The sequence below is a fragment of the Grammomys surdaster genome, unplaced genomic scaffold (assembly GCF_004785775.1).
Source record: "Grammomys surdaster isolate TR1022 unplaced genomic scaffold, NIH_TR_1.0 239, whole genome shotgun sequence".
Classification (NCBI taxonomy): domain Eukaryota; kingdom Metazoa; phylum Chordata; class Mammalia; order Rodentia; family Muridae; genus Grammomys; species Grammomys surdaster.
The window spans coordinates 6,200,851-6,220,362 of NW_021604684.1; the positions used below are offsets into that span (position 1 = coordinate 6,200,851).

The 19,512-nt window shown below is 43.5% G+C and overlaps 1 protein-coding gene across 5 annotated transcripts in view; it reads right to left on the minus strand.

Moving 5' to 3' along the window:
* The window catches only part of Nedd4l (NEDD4 like E3 ubiquitin protein ligase), a 215,750-nt gene that overhangs the window by 123,933 nt on the left and 72,305 nt on the right, over nt 1-19,512 (minus strand). For all 5 annotated transcript variants that reach the window (XM_028774297.1, XM_028774298.1, XM_028774295.1 and 2 more), the window contains exons 2-4: nt 11,887-11,968; nt 9,039-9,077; nt 6,653-6,706 (exon numbers count right to left, since the gene is read on the minus strand). The gene's annotated coding sequence lies outside the window, so the exon portion shown is untranslated. The remainder of the gene's footprint in view (nt 1-6,652; nt 6,707-9,038; nt 9,078-11,886; nt 11,969-19,512) is intronic.

Below are 19,512 nucleotides of genomic sequence, written 5' to 3' on the forward strand. Positions count from 1 at the left end.
CCTCCCCTCCCCTCCCCTCCCCGCTCCCCTCCTCCCTCCCTCCCTTTGTATTGTTTTTGTTTTGGCGGGAAAGGCTTTCACTTAAAAGCAAACTATCAGTTTGCCAACCATGTGCTAATTATTTACATGTCCAAAATTCATGTCTACAGAAACAAGTTTTCTAGGTAGCACTGTGCCTCTAAGACAAGGTCGTCATTCTGGGATGTGCTTTCCTCTACATCAGTGGTTCTCAACCTTCCTAATGCTAGGACCCTTTAATACAGTTCCTTACATTGGGGTGACAACCCCCAACCAGAAAATTATTTTCATTGATACTTTGCAGCTGTAATTTTGCTACTGTTACGAATCATATTGTAAATATCTGATAAAAAATTCCTCCCTCAAAAGGTTCATGACCTGTGTGGGTTGAGAACCAATGGTCTACATAGTCCTTGCAAGTTACATTCTTAAAATCCATACTTTTAGGATATTCTGTTTCATTTGTAAATTTCATTAGAGTCTAGACCGAGAGTTTGGTTATATAACTGCATCTGTCATCAACACCTAAACACCACAGTGACTTCTGTTTTCAGTGGCTACGTCAACCTGAGAGAAGGCATTCCTCACTGGGGGCTGTTCCTGACCGAACATGGAATTGTGCTGATAAAGCTTGAAACTGTTTCAACAGTGCTTTCTTGGGGTAGGTTAAACAGACTACACTGTCAAGACACATTGAAATTTTTATCACAGTAGAGGAAACTGTATGGGTTTGGACCAAGAACAGGAACAAGACTTAATGGACAAAAGGAAGAAGAAAAGGATCCATTTGCCTTTCATGTCTGTGTATTCCTAAACACAAGTGAAAATTCAATGACGGGGGGTGATAAAGTTTACCCCAATCACCAGAAACACTTCCAAACATAAATCAATAAAGGGCCACAGTATTCTAGGATACCAACTCAGCCACCGACCTTAAAAAGACATTATACCAAAACCCAAACATAAAGGTTCACGGGCATCTCATGATCATACACTGAAACTATCAATCACAAGAAGTTCTGGGGAGGGGCCATTTAAAAACTAGAGGCTGTTCTTAGAGAAAACGCCCAAGGAGTGAAGGCTAGCACAAGGCAACCTGACTGAAACTGCACGGGCTGCGGTGTCATCCCCGACTGGGCAGTTCACAGTTGTCTTTCTGTACTCCATTTCACAGAAAGGAGTGAGCAAACCCCCACATGCAGTGAAGCCAGAATGCCCTCCAAGGACTGTTTCCACAGCTGGAGAGAGGGCACCATCCCATGTCGGCATCCTTGGCTTAGACACTCAAGTGGGCTGAGCTATTACACTGCTGTGTAATGTGTCCCCACCACAGCTTTCGCGTGGCACCTTGTCTACAGCCAATCTGTTCCCAGAACATGTCTCTACTGTTCCCGAAGTGACACACTCTAAATCAGAATTACCAAAATGGCACAAAAACCAACAACAATAAATCTTATAACAAGAACTAATGATGTCTTTAAGAAGAACCAAGTACAGGCATGATGAAGAGGCTCAAATGCCTATCCTTCCCAAGAGCCTTTGAGCTTTCACTGATAGTTATCAGAACCGCGTTCCAAAGCAAGGTTTCAAACACACTTCCAACATCAGCACACCTAGGCGCTGACTTATTTTATAGCAGACTACTTTTAAGAAATATATTTTTAAAGTTCTTTCATCCAGAAGGAAATCTTAAAAGGGTGTGTAATAAGCTAGAGATTCCAAAATAGACAGAGCTTTTTGACATCCAGGACTTACAGAAAATATTTTTTCCCCCCTGAAAGGCTAACTAGCTTCATTGACTGCTACCCAAACACTGGGATCCACTGATTCCAACAGGGAGGGATATTCCCTCAGCAGAGAATCAGGCTGCAAAATAACCAAGCTTTCTGGGTTGGCCTGGTCCCCTCTGAGTCACTCAAACATGTGTACCTGCGGACTTACCGGAGCACCAGCTCCAGGGTGTCCAGGGCTCTTGGGAGTCTCCTCTTGGTTTGGGGGGGCTTCTTCAGGTCCCCGAGTCACAAGAATTCGGAAATGCTGCTGCCCCGCATTTTGATCCTGCCTGATCTTGAACATGCACCCTGGACTCTGTGGGGTCCTCTCTGAATTTGTCCTGCGGATCTCGGGGACCATCCTACTGGCCCGAGGTGATGCCTCTTGGGTTCCTCTGTCTTCAGTGGGGCTCACCCGGCCTGTTCGGGGCTGGGTAGGGTATGATGTGCTCCTCTCCAACCGAATGCGTGGATATCTCACCAACCTGTCCCCCTTAGTGCCAGTAAAGCCAAAGTTGAAGTCACCGCCCAGCCCCAGAGTGCCTTGCTGGGGCTGCTGCAGTTGAAAGACAAAGCAACGCTTCCCGGAGCTTCCAGAAGCATCTGGAACATGCTGAAGGGACCAGCGCCTGGGTTCGGCCTGGCCATCCGGGCCGAAGGGCAGCAGCCGCACCTGACGCACGTCAGCGCTTGAGGCTCTGTGTTGGATGCGCAGGCCTGGGGTGGCCTCTTCCGTACCCTCGGCCAGGCGGGGACACTGACCACGGTGGTCACAAGTGCCATTGACCAGGGTCCCCGGGTCCCAGGCTGCCCTTGGAGGGGAGCTCCCAGGAGTGTCCACAGGAGAGGGCTCCGAAGAACTGATCTGAGCCGAGACCCTTGTGGCTGCGGCCTGGTCTCCGAGGTCAGCCTGGGCACTTGGGGGCCTGTCGTCAGGTCCCTCTGGTGGCCCGCAGCTGTCTGTGGCACCGTCTGCGGCCTTTCGCTGCAGCGAGATCTGCATGGAGGAGCTGCGGGTGGGCCTGGCGTCCACCCCGGCCAGGAGCTGCGGGATGAACATGGATGAGCTGCGCTTGAGAGCGCCCACGCCCTCCTGCAGGCCACTGTCCTCCCCTGCGTTCTGGGTGAAGGGGTGCGGGCTGCTTCTCCGTGGCAGCGTCTGGAATGCCATGAAAAAGTCCTCTTCTCTCTCCTGGTCTAGAATCTCAGACTCGGGGGCCGTATTGCTGCGGCCAGAGCCAAAATGAAACCGAAGCCGATGGGCCATGGTGACCAGGGGGGCCGGGAGGGAGAGGGCGAGCGACAACAACACGCCCAGCACTGCCAGAAGTCAAAACCCAAAGACACCAACTCCAAGAAAAAGTGTCCCATCTGCCAAACCGTTAGCACTGCGGCACCAAGAGCGACAGATAGCAGAAATAGCCCAAGTGGCAAGCAGCATTCCAGGCATGATTGGATAAGAGCAAAAAGCTCTCATCTACTCTGTGACAGAGGGTAGGATGGCCAGAGACACATGACCGCCTGCTCCCCCTCCAATGCCAGCTTCTGGACTTAGTGAAGTTTCCCCTCTCTTGCTATCTACCCCCCCTGAACAGCAAGAGCCTGAAACACCACCTTCCCAGCTGCCGCAGTTCTGTCAGAAAGGGGCGGCCCAGCAGGGAGTTGGGGCAGCTGACTAAGGCAGCAGACACACTCCCAACCATGCTGTAAATCTGACCTATCACACCCACAGGGCATTGCTTTCCTGACTACCAGGAGCAACAGGTCTCTTTCTAGCTGATGCCAGAGACGCTGCATCAAGCACCAGTACCCAAAAGGTATGTCATCCACCTCCCCACCGCACCGGAGAACGAGTAAAACACAGCTTGGCTGCAGGGTGAACTCTCTCAAGCATCAAATGTTATGTTTCTGTTATGATATCACCACCCTACCACGAGGGAATGCAAAGTAATAAAATGTACTATAAATACGATTACACACCCCGAGGAATTAGTGTCCCTTTAATGGGAAATTATTAGACCATGATCTACAAGTAAAAAAATAGCCAAGTGGAGGCGCAGGGGGGCACACTACTGCACAGCCAGCTGCGGGCCTGGTCCAGCGCCTGCTACTTACTATAAACATTCTTCATTTAAAGAGGGGTGTGTGTGTCACATATAGTATGACTTCCAGACACAGCAGTTAGCAGAGAAAAGAAACCCAGCAGGGGAAAACAATCTCTCTTGCATGACACATACAGGTACAAGCAGACACCACACACACACATCCACACACACACACCCCAGAGACAGAGAGAGAGACACACACACAACACACACACACATACACACAGAGAAAGAGAGAAGGGGGGGGATATGACGAGCAGTATATATGTGGGCTTTGTAGTAATTTAACTTGAATAGCATACAGAAGAAATGCCTGGAGCTTTTGTACAGGCAGAACTCATCAAGATTACCACAGTTGGGCCACAAACCTAGAATCTTTCTGTTTGCGACACGCCAGAAAAGATCTGAAAACTAAAAGTGAATGCCCCAAAAAACCTCATCAGACTCATAACAAACCTGGAAATATTCTCTGAGCATTAAATATACTCTTCCCCATGCCCCAGAAACATCAGTTGCTTAATAAAGAGATTTATTTAGGCAGGGCTTTAAAAAATAGAAGGGGAAAATACCAGGCTCCTAAGAGTGACAAAAAACTTACTTTAAAATCTACAAAGCATGTTTCTGTCAACAGCTCTGCAGCAGAGGGTGTGGCGGATTAGTCCAGTGTTTACACACCCCCGAACTTGTTTTCTAAAAGCTCAGAGTTTTGAATGGCAAAAAATATCCTCTGTGAAATCTAGACTCTGGTCTGCTCTGTGCCAGAACTTCCAAGTAGACTCTAGTCACGTATTGTCTTCACTGGATTAACAGTCAACAAAGAAAAACCCACTGCCAGCACCATTGATATTCTATGGATAGTAACCACACAGCAGACAGCCCGGGGCAAGGCGGAGCATGAACGCATAAAACACAACTGCTCATCGAGTGTTTAAAATCACTGCATTCAAAGCCCCATTTTGGTTTGGAAACATAAGTTTCTTACCCATGGCAAGGTCATTCAATTGGAATCATTATTTTAGATCGCACACAATGGGAAATCCAACACTTTTCAAACAATAAAATTCTCTAGCAGAAGAACAAAGAGGTACTTTCTCTTCGAGTCCAACCGTGGCCTTTCCTCCACGATTCGGAGGGTACGTACCAGTGTGTGGAGGCCCGTTCCTGCAGACTTACTGCTTGCATTAGTTCAGTGAATGCTGCTAGTTCACTCACTGGCCAGCCCTTGCTGGATGGGAGTGTGAAAGGCCGGGAACTACAGTGTGCAACTCACGGGAGAGTTAGTCCTCACCCCTAATGATCACTCTCCCAAGACACATTCCATTTCAACAAAGCCACCTTGATCCCATATTTATAACAGGAAAGATGCTGGGACTCGAGGGTCAATCCGTCAGGGTTCCATTTGCAAGACGAAAGCCAAGCACGTCAGATTACATGCACCCTCAAATTCTTTATCAAGGGTAGAAGGTCAAGTTATTCCCCAGCATAAGCCGACACCAACAAGACAAGGCGTTAGATCCTGTGTGTCCCCTTCCTGGCATTTCATTACTCTTGAAACTAGAGTTCCTACATCCCTAGTAACAGGAAGAGCATAACTTTGTCTCAAGGATCCTCTTAGTGATACACTGTGTCAGCCTCAAGCTATTCTACAGTTTGCAGAGTTTCTATTGAATTCTGTAGAAAGATGAGTTCACTAAGGTACACTTCTAAAGGCAGGGCAGTAAATAGAAGTGTAATTGATCAAGTGCCCTGAATTGTATTTCCACTTTTGAGAGTGCTCAAAAGACTGACACATAACCTGATAATGTTCAATTTCATAGCTAGGATCCTTGGCTCATGAGAATTTTTTATAAACATTTGAGTTACTGAAGAAAACAAAACACTGGGACAGCTAAATGTCTCTGTAGACAGAGACATGTTTGTCATGCCACCTGTGTCCCTGGGACTGACATAAAAGTGGGAGGAGAGAACTCACTCCACAGAGCTGTCCCTCTGATTACCACATATGCAGTGTATATTCTATGTCATACACACACACACACACACACACACACACACACACACGGAGTCTATATATAAAATGCTAGTTATTATATCAGCTCTCTTCTTAAAGCATGTCTTTGAGAATTCTTATTTTGGTTTTGGTGGGATTTCTTTCATGTATGCGTTTGTTGTCTTTATGGTATTGGGAATGGGACTTTGCACATGCCAGATAAGTCCTCTACCACTGAGCCATACCTCCAGCCCTTATGCTAGTCTTTTCAAATTCCTTTCTTGAGAAAGTACCCCTATTTGATTTCACCTACTGAAGAGACTTTAATTATAAACTAACTGGTAATTAGATTTTTGTTTCCCCAGAGACAATCACCATAGAGTTGTTGGTGAATTTGCTGTGGTATTGTATGTCTGAGGAGCATTTTGAAATGACCACAGAGGCTTGTTCACAAGATTGATGGCCTCATTACAGATGCACACACTCATCCATTTTCCTCAAAGAAAGCATAATAAGGCATTTGGGGTGAGGCCATCAGAGGTGACTTTTATTAGTACTAACTATAAAAAAAAATACACATATAACCAAATCAATTTTCTGACCTAGCAACACACAAATATTTGCTGGAACTGAGAACTTAAACAGTAAAACAAAAAGCAGTCTTCTTGGGGCATGTGCACTGCTGGGTGATCCAGAGGATCTGAAAGGCACTACTCAAAAAATCCAGTTTTTAGGAAATAAATCAAAACTCAAAACCAAGGACTTACCAATCTGTTTTCGTCAAATACTTCAAATAGGAGTCTGTGATTAGATGGATTTACCTGAAAGGAACAGAAACTATATTTCAAAAAACCAACAGGTATAATTTTAAAAATGAAATAAGAGACAGGAATAATTAAGAATGACTCCTAGCACACTCAACAATACTGTATATCAGTAACTGATCTGCTTATCTGCCATAATTCTACCCTGAATATCTAGGCATACCAGAAAAAGACAATACCTTTATCATGGTCTCTTGAAGAGTGAGTCTCAACAGTCTAAAAGGACTACTCGTCTCTTCTACAGAGCTACCCACATATCTGTAGGTCAAGGCCCTATGCCAAGCTACTCACCACCTACAATGATGTCCCACTTGCAACTATAATTTCCTGAAGCACTAACACTATATGGCTTCGTTTAATTCTCCCAACAACCCAACAGTGTGTAACTACCGATTCATTTTCACACCAGAAATCACTGGAACCAGGGACTTGAAGCAAATTGTCCAGGAACCCACAAGCCAGTATACTGAGCATTCAGACCTTGCCCTGGGTACGGGTAAAGTCACAGCCCCTGGTGTTTGCGTCTTTCTCTTTCCCAAAACTCACCTATGACCCATGTTTCATCAAGTAGACTCAGGTGCCTCTGACTAGTTACCAACCCTCCCATACACAGCATCAGGTACTGATATTTACATCCTTGCCTGTCAATCAGGGAAGAAAAGACTACACTGAAAAGACCTCTTTTTTGTTGGGGTGAAAAGGGATCCAGGAGACTGTGAATGTTAGGTGTTCTAAGAGGCTCTGAGTGGTCACGACAGACATGAGACTTGGGTTTAATGCTAGACTTGGGCTCCTTCCTAATGGAACATGGAATGGCATTATAGCTGAGTGTAGCACAGAGAGCCTGTGGGCTCAACTTGAGCTCTTGGCCCTGCGTCTGTAGACAGCTTAGCGACAGAACAAGCAGATGAATGGCTGCCTGTTCATCAAGACTGCAAAGGCCCCATACTCATCTGGAATAAATCAATAAATAGTCTATAGTAGGAGCAGGCACATTAATAGGTGTTCAATATGAAATTGTGGAAGGGAATAAAACAAAGATCTTTAATAAAAAACAGAAATATGCCCACAAGTACAATTCACTAAAACAGTTTTATATCTACTAAAACTTATACAACGTGGTTCAAATAGGAGGGGTACGAATCATCTGGAGTTTCACGAGAAGGCTGCCTGTTGTATCTGAGAGACACCTAAGAGCCAGTAACAGACTCTTCTTCACCTCCAACAGCTTTTTGGCTCTTCACAGAGTTATCTAAAATATATCTTGTAGAGGCTGGGCATGGGATCTACCAAGTGTTAAAGCCTCAGAGCCATATTGCAGCTCTGAGCATAATAGAAAACAGATGCTGGGTAAGTCATCCAAATGGCTTTGCAGTGCAAAATACCCTAGAGCATGGCTGAGAGGAAGAAGCCAGGATCTTGCTCACGGGGCCTAACAGCACTAGCAGGCCTGAGCTGGAGCAGTTTGGAGGTGTTTAATATCACAAGTGTATAGACAACTCAAGCCTTCATTTTTTCTAAAAAACAGGAAAGGACTTCTCTTCCAATTAAATGGTCAGGGCCTTAATGTGTCGTAATATCTGCTAGCAAAGACCAGTAAGCACCAGTCTCCACTAATTCAGAGAATCCCCTTTTGTATCCAGCTGCTCTAAACAGGGAGTGCCGGAGGCCGAGGAAATGTTCTCCTATTCGCTGGTATTGAAAGTAATTGTATGCATTAGAGCTCTGAATTAGAAACTTTTCCCTTCTAGCCAGAACATAACTGGTAATTTTTCTGTCTTTTGTGGGGAAGCAGCACTGAGGATCAAACCCAGGGTCTCCGGAGTAGTAGGCAAGATCTCTTCAACCGAACCACCCCTGGCCCCATTGCTGGCTAAGTGTAATGCCTCCTTTCAATCATCTTCCTACTATGGATGAGCAATTCATAATCCATATCACATAGAAATTCAACTTTTGTTTTAAACTGCATGGCTTCTTGCCTTTTTCTTCAAATTCCATTTTTTCACAGGTTCCAGAACAAAACAAACCCACAACTGAAATTAACCTGACTTAATCCTTAATCCAATCTTGTTTTTAAAGAAAGTTTGAGTTGTTATTTTTGACAACCTGTTTATTTCTCCTATACAGCTCCAAATGAAATCTCCACAGATTTTCAAAATTTGGGACAAACTCAGAGGCTACCTGCCCAAACATTCTCTGTCTTAAGAGAAATCTCTTACTTAAAATGCTAACTAGCTTTCTTTCCAGGAGTCCTTTTTGATATATCAATATCATCAATCTAGAGACCAATAACAATCATTGCAAAAGAGAAGAAAAAAGAAAAACTTACTCTGAAATAAAATTCCTCATTCCACTTTGGGTTCAGCGTCTGGAAGAGAGATTAGTTTGTGATCTTCAGCTGGGTTGGAACTGACAGTTACTAATATAATACAACTCTTCACATTTGCACAGACATTTCCTTCATAAAAACGACTTTCAAAATGGCAATAAAAGCAACGCTTAGTCAATTACTTGAGACTATTTTATAAAACCAAAATGCACGAGGAGGGCCAGTATTTATGATGATTCATGACCATGGAACCATACGTTTCATGAACAAGCTCACCCGAAGGAAAAATGCTGGGACTTGCTGACAAAGAGCCATGAAAACGAAACTTCCCTTCAGAAAATGACATTAAACTGATTTACTCTGTCAAGAAGGAAGAAAACTTTGCTGACCTCCCCTTTATCTGCTGCAAGGGTGTGCTAAACCCGGAATGGCTGAACACGCTCATTCCTTACATCAGTGTTGACATCTGAAGAATACTTTATAAAGAACAATACTGATGAGATTTTAACACACCACACACACACACACACACACACACACACACACACACACACACACACACAGAAAAGAGAGGGAGGTTATAACAAAGGGAACTGCATTTTTTTTCTCAAAAAAAATTTAAAAATATCCTTTGATCTTCTCCATGTATGATTCATATTTTATCGACATATTTAAAAACACATCTTGCAAGAACACAGCAATGATATTTTGATGCTCAGCAAGGAACAAAACATCTTTTCAAACTAATATAAAGCACTTTTTATGAAGAGAAACACACATACACACACACACACACACACACACACACACACACATTTGTACAGGCATAAAAGTCAGAGAAACACAACTTGTTAAAAATGACCTGTAAAAATTCTGAAAACAAAAAAAAAAAAACACAACTCATCAACACACTTGCCTTTTAACAGAGGAAAGGAAAAAAAAGTAAAGAAAATAAATAAGCAAAAAAAAAAAACCAAGTACAGAATACCACACAAACAAATATAATACCATACAAACAATACAAACAACACTGGCAATGAATTGCATTGGTTTAAAAAAAAAATCCCACTACCCCCAACACCCCAACTCCTCAAAAAGACCCCTTCCTCAATGATCACACTTTGAGGCATGAATAGAAATGAGATGGAATTGGCGGCGTGTGTGTGTGTGTGTGTGTGTGTGTGTGTGTGTGTGTGTGTGTGAATGTTTCCCTCCAGACCTGGAAGACAGGTACATGGGATGAAGTAGGTGCTGCCAGGCAGGCAAGGGACAAAAGGTGACCGAAAAGGCAATGGAGCAGGGACCCAAGGAGAGGAAGCCTTAGCTCTCCTGCAAGCACGGCACAGTTCAGCACAACACGGCACAACACAGCACAGCAAATACTAACCAGGAGGCTGGCTGCAGGAATGGAGACACTCCCTCCAGCTGGCGAACGGAGGGAGAAACAGGGCTGCCACTCCAAATGAAAGACATTGCAATACCCTTGTCATTGGCATGTGTCCTTGGCTCTAGTCCAGCAGGGGACTAGGGCCCCTGACTGCTGTTCAAACTAGGTGCCCCAGCTTCACTGGGAACAGAACGAATGCCAGCGCCTAACACAGGAAACAATGGCCTCCGTCTCCATAGGCAGCCTCCCACTAATCTGTACACTGGCCTCTGTTTGCAAACAGATTTTACTGCTCGTCTCAATGTCAGGTGAAGAACACCACATTACTGTTTCCTGTACAAAATGACCCCCCTGTGCCAGAAATCTGAAGTGTCTCCATAGCAGCAGGAAGGATGCAATGTGTTTAAAGCAATCGTGGAATCAGGATACATTTTTGCAAAGTGGTGAGACTATTTAACGGACTCAGAGAAGCAGAGTGTATGTGTGTGTGCGTGTGTGTGTGTGTGTGTGTGTGTGTGTGTGTGTGTGTGTTGGGGGGAATAATAGTAATTCACAAACACCCCAAACACAAATATAGTATTATAGTATTCTTGGTAAAAAACATGCAGCTTTCACAAAGCCACTTCCACCCCCAAGAAATAGACTTGCATTTTATATATGTCAACCAGAGGAAAGGGGTGAGTGGATTTAGACATTATTTTTATAGGGCTGAGATGGCTCACTCAGTAAAATGTCTGCTGTGTCAGCACCCATGTAAACAGTGGGCGGAGCAATGCACAGCACCTGTCATTCCTGGACGAGACCAGCTTGCTACCCTGCCCATCTACCCAAGCCAATGAGCTCTGTGTTTAGCAATAGAACCTGTCTCAAAAAAACAGGGACGGAAACGTTAAGGAAGTCACCGGATTTTTACCTCTGGCCCCCACACATCCGTGTTTACTTTTTCATCCACATGAGCATGCAGGATACACACCAGCAATGGGAAAAGACATATGTATGGATCTATAACTTTATTATTAATACATTCCAAGTTATTTTCACATAACTAAGCAAGTTACTTTCTTCTGTAACAGTTATTTCAGGTCAAACAATTTCTCTTCTACCTACTAATTCCATAATCCACTCCATTAGGTAAACTTTAAACTATAGCTTATATGATTCTATGAAAAATATCGAGTTAACCAGAACAATTAATTTGCTTGGTTATATGTGTTATAAGAAAAAAAAAACTTTATATAATAACTCAAATTAAACATGAAAAAGTTTTGGACTATGGATGATTTTCAGATATAATACTTAAGGGACACTTAGAATAAAATACAAATTTGCTATCTTATCCTTAAAACACAACCTGCTACCAAGCAAAAATACAAAATGTTACATTATGACTTATATGAATTTCATAAATACAAAATGTTAAATTATGACTTATATGAATTTCGTAAAAGTTGGCCAACCTACCTTTTTAATTGTCTTGGTTTGAACCAAAGCAAGCTCTCTGTTCTCATCAGCTACATACAATGACAGCTTCACATATGGGTCACTGCAAGGAAACAGCTCACGATTAATGGTGCTATACTTTTCTTTTTCATTAGAAACAAACAAGCAAACGAAAACAGCAAAATGGAAGGAAGATGCGAACACCAGTTCCTGGCTCGTATTTACAGCCATAAACTAATCAGCAGATTTTAATAAATCTTCTTGTCAAACAGAGCCAAATTAAACAACACAGAAACACAAAGAAACCAGTGTTCTAAATTTAAAGATGATCTGCCCGACACCTAACATTGACATCACTTTCAGATCCTTGACAGATTTTCACAGAGATTATTAAGTGACACAGGAAATCTGTTTCCACAAATAAAAGCCTATCAAGAAAAGTTAAGGTTACAGCCCATTCAGTCTCATCTCTTTCTATCACATGAATAGAAAGACTTTCCTTCTAGTGGATATAAAACAATAATTACTCACCTAAACCATGACAGATAAAATAAACAAACAGTTCAAAACTAAACATTGAAGCCTAGAAAATTCGGTAGTCACCCGAAGGTAGAGGCTTGAGAAAAGTATAGATTAAATTTCAAGTTTCCTGACTACAAGTCCTTAGACATAGTACAGTCTTTAACTTGAGAAGCAGACGGAAACTCTCACCGAATGTAGTTTGTCTATTAACAGTGCTGATCCACTCAGATTCTCTGGTTCTGCTAACCCAAATGCTCTAAATTATTCAAGTTTTCATTAAAAAAAAAATGGAGGTAGAGACAGTCAGATGGGTCAGCAGATAAAGTACCAGTGCTAGTCTGACGACCCGAGTTCAATCCCCGGTACCCACATAAGGGAGGAAGGAGACAGCTGACTGTTATCTTTCCTGTTATCTTCTGATCTACACATGCACCCCTACACACACACACACACACACACACACACACACACACACACACACACAGAGAGAGAGAGAGAGAGAGAGAGAGAGAGAGAGAGAGAGAAACCAACTTATATGGAGAGATTGTTCAGAAAACACAAAGCTCTCTTATATATTCACCCTTCAAGTCTTTACTTGATCAATTGTTTCTATCTCTCCATGGTGCCAGTTTCAAGCCAATCTGAGAGCTGGTCAGCTGTCCAGGGTGTTGTATTAACAAAACCCTAGAATTTATGAGAAGTTTGAGGCCTGAGGATAAACAGCGACCCTGTCCTAGAAATCGCTCCCAACACACAATGGAGAGAGTTAGCCTTAAGGGGCTACCCCAACAAAGATTACGACTTCCAGTGTATTCGCAAAGACTACAGAAAATACTTCAAGATCCTGAGTGTATTAACTCCTACTTGCTATCACCAACAATAAGTTTATGTTATGAACCCTTCATAAGAGACCGACAGTAAAACACAGGGCTGGGAGGGGACTCAGTGGGTGACAAGCTTGCTGTGTAACCTTGAGGACCTGAGTTCAAATCCCTAGCACCCATATAAGAGCTGAGTAGAGATGCTTGTGTGGGTGGCAGGGATGGGCTGTTCTCATCTCACTGGCCCCCTAGTCTAACCAAATAACAATTATAGCAGTAGCAAATGTAAAAAGCAATTAAGGAAGATAACCAATGTGGTCCTCTGGTCTCTATACACATCTGAAGGAGTAAATGCATCTATAACACCCCCCACACACACACACATACACTCCAAACACACACAAAATTAAAGGTTCGTAAAATATTAGTATACAGAAAGAGATATTCATCAACCTTACCTTTGTTCATAAAACAGAAAGCTTGCCTTAGGGAAGGAACATTTAACTAGACATGTTCACTTTTTACCAGAATACTTCAGAAAAACAGCCACCAAGAACCAGCACCTACTGCATGCACAAGGCCCAAGAAGACCTTCCCTTGATAGTCTCTGGTCTGGGACACAAACAGAATTGGCCTTTCTGGTCAGTGTTCAAGCCTTAGTCTACCAGAATCACTGAGAGGAGAGGGTGGTTAAAATACAGATTGCTGGGCTCCGTGGCCTAAGCTAAACTCAAATAACCTGAGGAGAAACCCCAGAATGAACCTTTCTAGAAATGCAGAGGCACCTGATCTATATTTGAAAACCAGTGTTCTGAGTGGTATTTGAAAAGTACATTAAACTGGCACTAGACTTTCTCTGTTTCCTTTCTTTTCTAGCCGACAATCTATTGCTTTTAAAGTTCTCAATGCCTGATTTCAGTCTCAAGAACACACTCCTGGTACAGAGTATAATAGAGTGTAAACCCATACACATGTAACCCCACGTTATACAAAGTACCCATAGCTCTGCTCCGTTTTTAGACTTAGATCTGCTATTGCAATTGCTGGCTACTATGTAACTAACTTCAAGGAGTAGCTAAGCCTCACTTTAATAGAACATCCACATTCTTCCACTTGTGATTTATTGACCTCTGTTTGTACCCTCTGAATACCGTACAAATGACACACATGGTTGGAGTTTGTGGGTGAGGTCTCTGAGCATGGGACAGTGTCTCCCAGCTGTGATGAGGAAGGTACGCCTGAACACGTACTGCCTGGAGTGCTTGAGGTATAATAGACCCTGTGAAATATTGACCAAGAAACTTCCTGGTGCATAATTCAGCCTTAAGAGCCTTCAGTCAAAGGCCAAGGGGCTGAAGTTGGCTAAAGGTCGGTGTGGGACCAGTTCAAGGCTATGGAGAACAGTGACTAGTGTGCATGGCTCTGGTGCATCCCTTCCCTTTCTGCTGGGGCTTAACCACACTCACCTTTGGGCTACTTGTGAATGAGGTGGGACAGCAACCTCTAACTCAAGGGGTTATCTAGAGATCACAGAACAGCGCTGCTGAATACCAGTAATGGCCAGCACAGCGCCCAACAGTATAGATGCCCGACATGACAGACGCTGGAAATGGTACTTCTTTTCCTTATTCCCTTAGGAAGCATCTGGGAGCTTCTCTGGTTGTTTCTTTCTACTTACCACTTGTGCTGATTGTTGACTGAGTCAATGCTGATTTGCCGAATAGTTTGAACGGGGTGTGCTAACCACAGATCGTTAGCTACTCTACACTTCCTTGTTATTCACACCCACAGGCACCTGGGTAAGATGCTCAGGCTAGGCATCTTATTCAAAACAACCCATCCCTGGCTTCTAGTTACTGCTCCCCGGGTGTCTAGTACTTAGTACAGCTCAGGGCTAACAGTCATATAACTCTATAAGAAAATCAAGCTGTGCAGGCCCCTGTGAACTGGAAGAGGAGTCATATTGGACAAATCTTTGAAACCAAGGAGGTTTATCTAGTTAGATGTTCCTCCCTCCAGGCAAGAACATCGTTTGTCCTATTTTACGGACAAAAGGCAAACCATAGCCTTCTTTTAGCCCTTCTAAAAAGCCAACAAATTAGTACTGGGACCCAAACCATGACCTATTTAATATATGCATATTACATGCCAAATGAGATAAACTCTGGCTCTGCTCCACCTGCTTGGAACAAAGAGAAATAAAACGATAACTATGACAAAGTTGGCCAAGAACCCAGATTCTTGTCTTCAACTTCCCATAAGCCAGGGCCACTTAGTATCTTGGAGTCTAGATTCACCTTAGAACTGGGAGTGGTCAGTGATTGAATATCCCAAGAGATAACTATAAACATACTCAAATGGCCACCACTGCCCAGAGGAATCTGAAGGGACACAGGCCAAGACTAGGGTGAAAGGATTCTAGGCAGAAGGATCTGAGGTAAAGCCTGGTGATGTGTTGGTGATGGGTTTGAGCTGGGAGTCTGAATTTTTAAAGGCCTGGCTCTGCTGCAATCTGAAGAGCTCAGGGACAATAATAGACAACCTGGACAGACATTGTAAGGAAGCAGCTATCCTTTCCAGTGTTTAATCCCCTATTGTTGATGGGATAACTTGGGGAATGCATATACTTCTCTGTACCATAATCTTACTATGCATGCAATAGACACTGCGCCAGTACTTTATAAGGAAGCTGCTGGGAAGACTGATGTGAGAAATGTACTTGACCTTGAGCAAGTGTCCGATGACCATGTGAGGCCTCATCACCATCTTCACTGAGGCTGCTTAATACACATCTGTGAGCAGATTCTTTATAAGACATGAAGCAGGAGGCAGTGGGGAGGCTCTGCCATCTGGAGTGAGAACGGTCTCAGCAGAGATGTCAAGGATTAGAAGAAGGAGTGGAGGTGGGGATGATGAACTCAGTTGGTAGAGTACTTGGGTAGTGTGCACAAAACCTTGGGTTTGATTTCCACTCAAGAGCATGAAAGCAAGAGAATCAAGTTCAAGAGCATCCTTGATTACATAGCAAGTCCAAGGTCAGCCTGGAATACACGAGTCCTCGTTATAGGCAACCTCTCTGCTCCATGTCCACAGGGATGCATTTGTGGTAGGTTTGTTGGGGACTGTCAAATAAGGAAAGTCAGGACTCTCACCAGAAAATATCAATGATCTAGTGCAATTTTAAGACATCTGAAATCTCATACCGTTCCCTAAAACCAAATGTCTAGGTTGGGAAAACAACAAAACGTATACCATGTAGAAGGATGTTAGGTGTCTCCTTACTTTGCAGAGAATACACAAAGTCGAGAGGAGAATGCATGAGTGGCTCAAAGCCATTTGCTTATAAGCACAATGTACACATATCTGTGTATAAACGAAGACATTTGAGGCAAAAATCAGAAGGGTAAAATCACTTTACCTTATAGACCTGAGACATACAAGGAGCTATGAAAAAAAAAAATTCAGTGAGGAGCAGAGAGGGAGGCTGGTGAACAGAGCCAGCAGGTGTCAATGAAAGTATTCCTGTTTTCTCACAAGAAGGCACACCAAAAACTTTGCTCACAGTCCATTTTGATTTTGTAAAACTTCCTAAAGAAGGATTTCCCAATGGCTATCTCTCCCATGCTCAACATGGAGGCCAGTGGTGAGAACGCTGGGCCTCTGCACTAAGAGACTAGCTCTTGTGCCCACTGTTAGGGCACCGAGTAAAGGACCTCTGGAGTTCCACTGACCTCAGCTGGATTTAAATCTTTCTTGGGGTCTCATCCTCACCTCCTATCACCAAAAAGCAAAGATCTTGCAGATGAGATCACTTCTCAGGGAGAGCTGAACACTGTCTGGGTTTACCCTGCTGCTCAATCTTCCAGGACACTCTGAACAAGGACATTCACTCACGACACACCGCAGTGGTGTAATACCTGCCCAGCTCCACTTACTCACAGCGAGCTGCATTCTTTCCCACCTGCTAGTCACTTGTTTTTATCAGAATAAATAAACCTTACTGAGAACCACATATTTTCCAGGGGCCAGGGCAATGAGTGGCAGAGTAAACAGAGGGTGCCTTTAATGGGCCACACGTTCAAGGCAAATGACATCCAAGGTGAAGAAGAGAGGACTGCCAAGTCACTGCCTTGCCTGTCAGCTTATAAAGGGGTCTTTCCCATAATGGCTAATCATCAGAAACCCAAAAATGGTCCATATTGATGGAAGGCATCATTCTTCTTTGAGAAAGGAAGGTTTCTGGGTGCCACTGGGGACAGCTGTGTTCCCTACTAACAGAGCACACAGGACTAATGGCTACAGTACACTACATAGTGTCACGGATCGTGCTTATTTTGACTAGCTTGCATACTATGTATGACTTACCCATTCTAGAGTGTGTCACTGAAAATCTCCTTCTTTGTTCTTTCCTATACTTACCATCAGTGTCACAGACTTATTTAGATTCTCAACAAACAAATCAGACTTACAAAGCACTCCAGAGTAGGGGAACATGCCTAGAAAGTGTGACGATAATAAAATGTACGAACACATGCGAAGACACTGACTGAAGCTTTTATAACAAATCATGTAGGCCTAAAAACAAGTTAACACAGTTTAGATAGCAACAGTTTAAAGCTCTGCCACCAGAAAGACAAATTATTGCCAGTTTTCTGGAGCAGAACATGAACGAAGTCCCGAAAGTATTCCAAGAGTCGACACTCTTTGATTCAAATATAACACTGGTAACTGATCCCAGAGGTATGAAGAGATCAGCAAATATATGCTCACGACAGCGTCACATGAAAAAAAGTATTAGAAGCATGTTCTTCCCAATTAGAAAAGTGATTAAATAATGTTATAATCATGAAGCCAGAATATTGTAAGTGATTAAAATGATATTGTCAGAGATATTTTAAAATGGGAGTAAACATGATATAACATTAAGGATATTTCTTTCTTTCTTCCTTTGTTTCTTCCTTCCTTCCTTCCTTCCTTCCTTCCTTCCTTTCTTTCTTTCTTCCTTTCTTTCTTTCTTTCTAGTTCTTGGGTTCTTTCTCCTTTCTCTTAATTTCCTGTTGTCAGCAAGTGTCACTTTTACAAGTGCATGAAAGGTCATGAAAATGCCAACTATAGTTGCACATATGATTCAGCTAAGACACACTCCAGTGACCAGGGACCTCACTAACCCAAGCAACCCTCACATTTCTTTTAAAACTAGAAAATGGCTTTAAATACATGACGACGGGAGACTTTCAGAGAACGATGCACACACTCCAGTCCTTAGGACTGAATTGACAGGCAAGAAGTACATACTGCAATGTGCTACCTGTCACTGACGCTGGTAGTGAGTAACTTACTCTTTCTTACACATGATTTTCACAGATATGAGAAGAATGGGTGAGGTTACAGTCAAATCCATTCCCCATTGTTCCTAGGCCCATCTAAAGGGGCATTAAAACTTTATGTCCTGGGCATAAACTGTGAAGCTGCCTTCAAAATACCCTCAGAAACTTCAGTTACGATTTTGTTGTCTGGAGCAAGCAGTGATTTAGTGCATTCAAGAACCTTCTCATTCACGGTCTTGAAATCTCTGGTTGTGATTCCCTCCCTCCCTCCCTCCCTCCCTCCCTCCCTCCCTCCCTCCCTCCCTCCAACCAACCTTACCACCTACAATCAGTCACTTGGGGTCCCAAACCTGGGTCATGGAAACTCCTGAGAGCCAGGGACCTCTGCACACATGGCCGTTGAGGTGGCTCCTGAGAATATCAATCAGTGTTAGGAGTGTTTGTTAAGGGGGGAAGCTCGCTCAATATCCCCTTATCCTCTGTAAGATCAACAGTGTCCAGGAAAGCAGCTGAGAGAGAAAGCTGCACTTGTGAGTTCTGGAATATGCAAACAGTTGTCAAGGAAAGCATGAGTATGGAACCATTCCTACCAGTACCTGCCTATTTGAAATTCTCCTATGTGTAGAATCTCTCCTTCTTCCCTTCCTTTCTTTATCTCTTTCTTCCTGTTAAGTATATTTTTTTAATACATGGAAGCAGATAAAAAGATAACTAATGATGTGGCCACAAGAAGAGACAAAAACGTAGCTACTTTTAGAAATTATTCCAAAGAGACACTGAGTGCTCAGCATGTGCAAAAGGCCTGTGGTGAGCACAAAGGTGGAGGAAGTGAGACGGAAGTAAGCAGAAGCAGACGCTGTCCCCTTCCTGGGAGAAGTCAGAGTAAGCGAGATAGCCACATACAGGCACACAGGCACACAGGCACACAGGCACACACACACACACACACACACACACACACACACACACACACACAC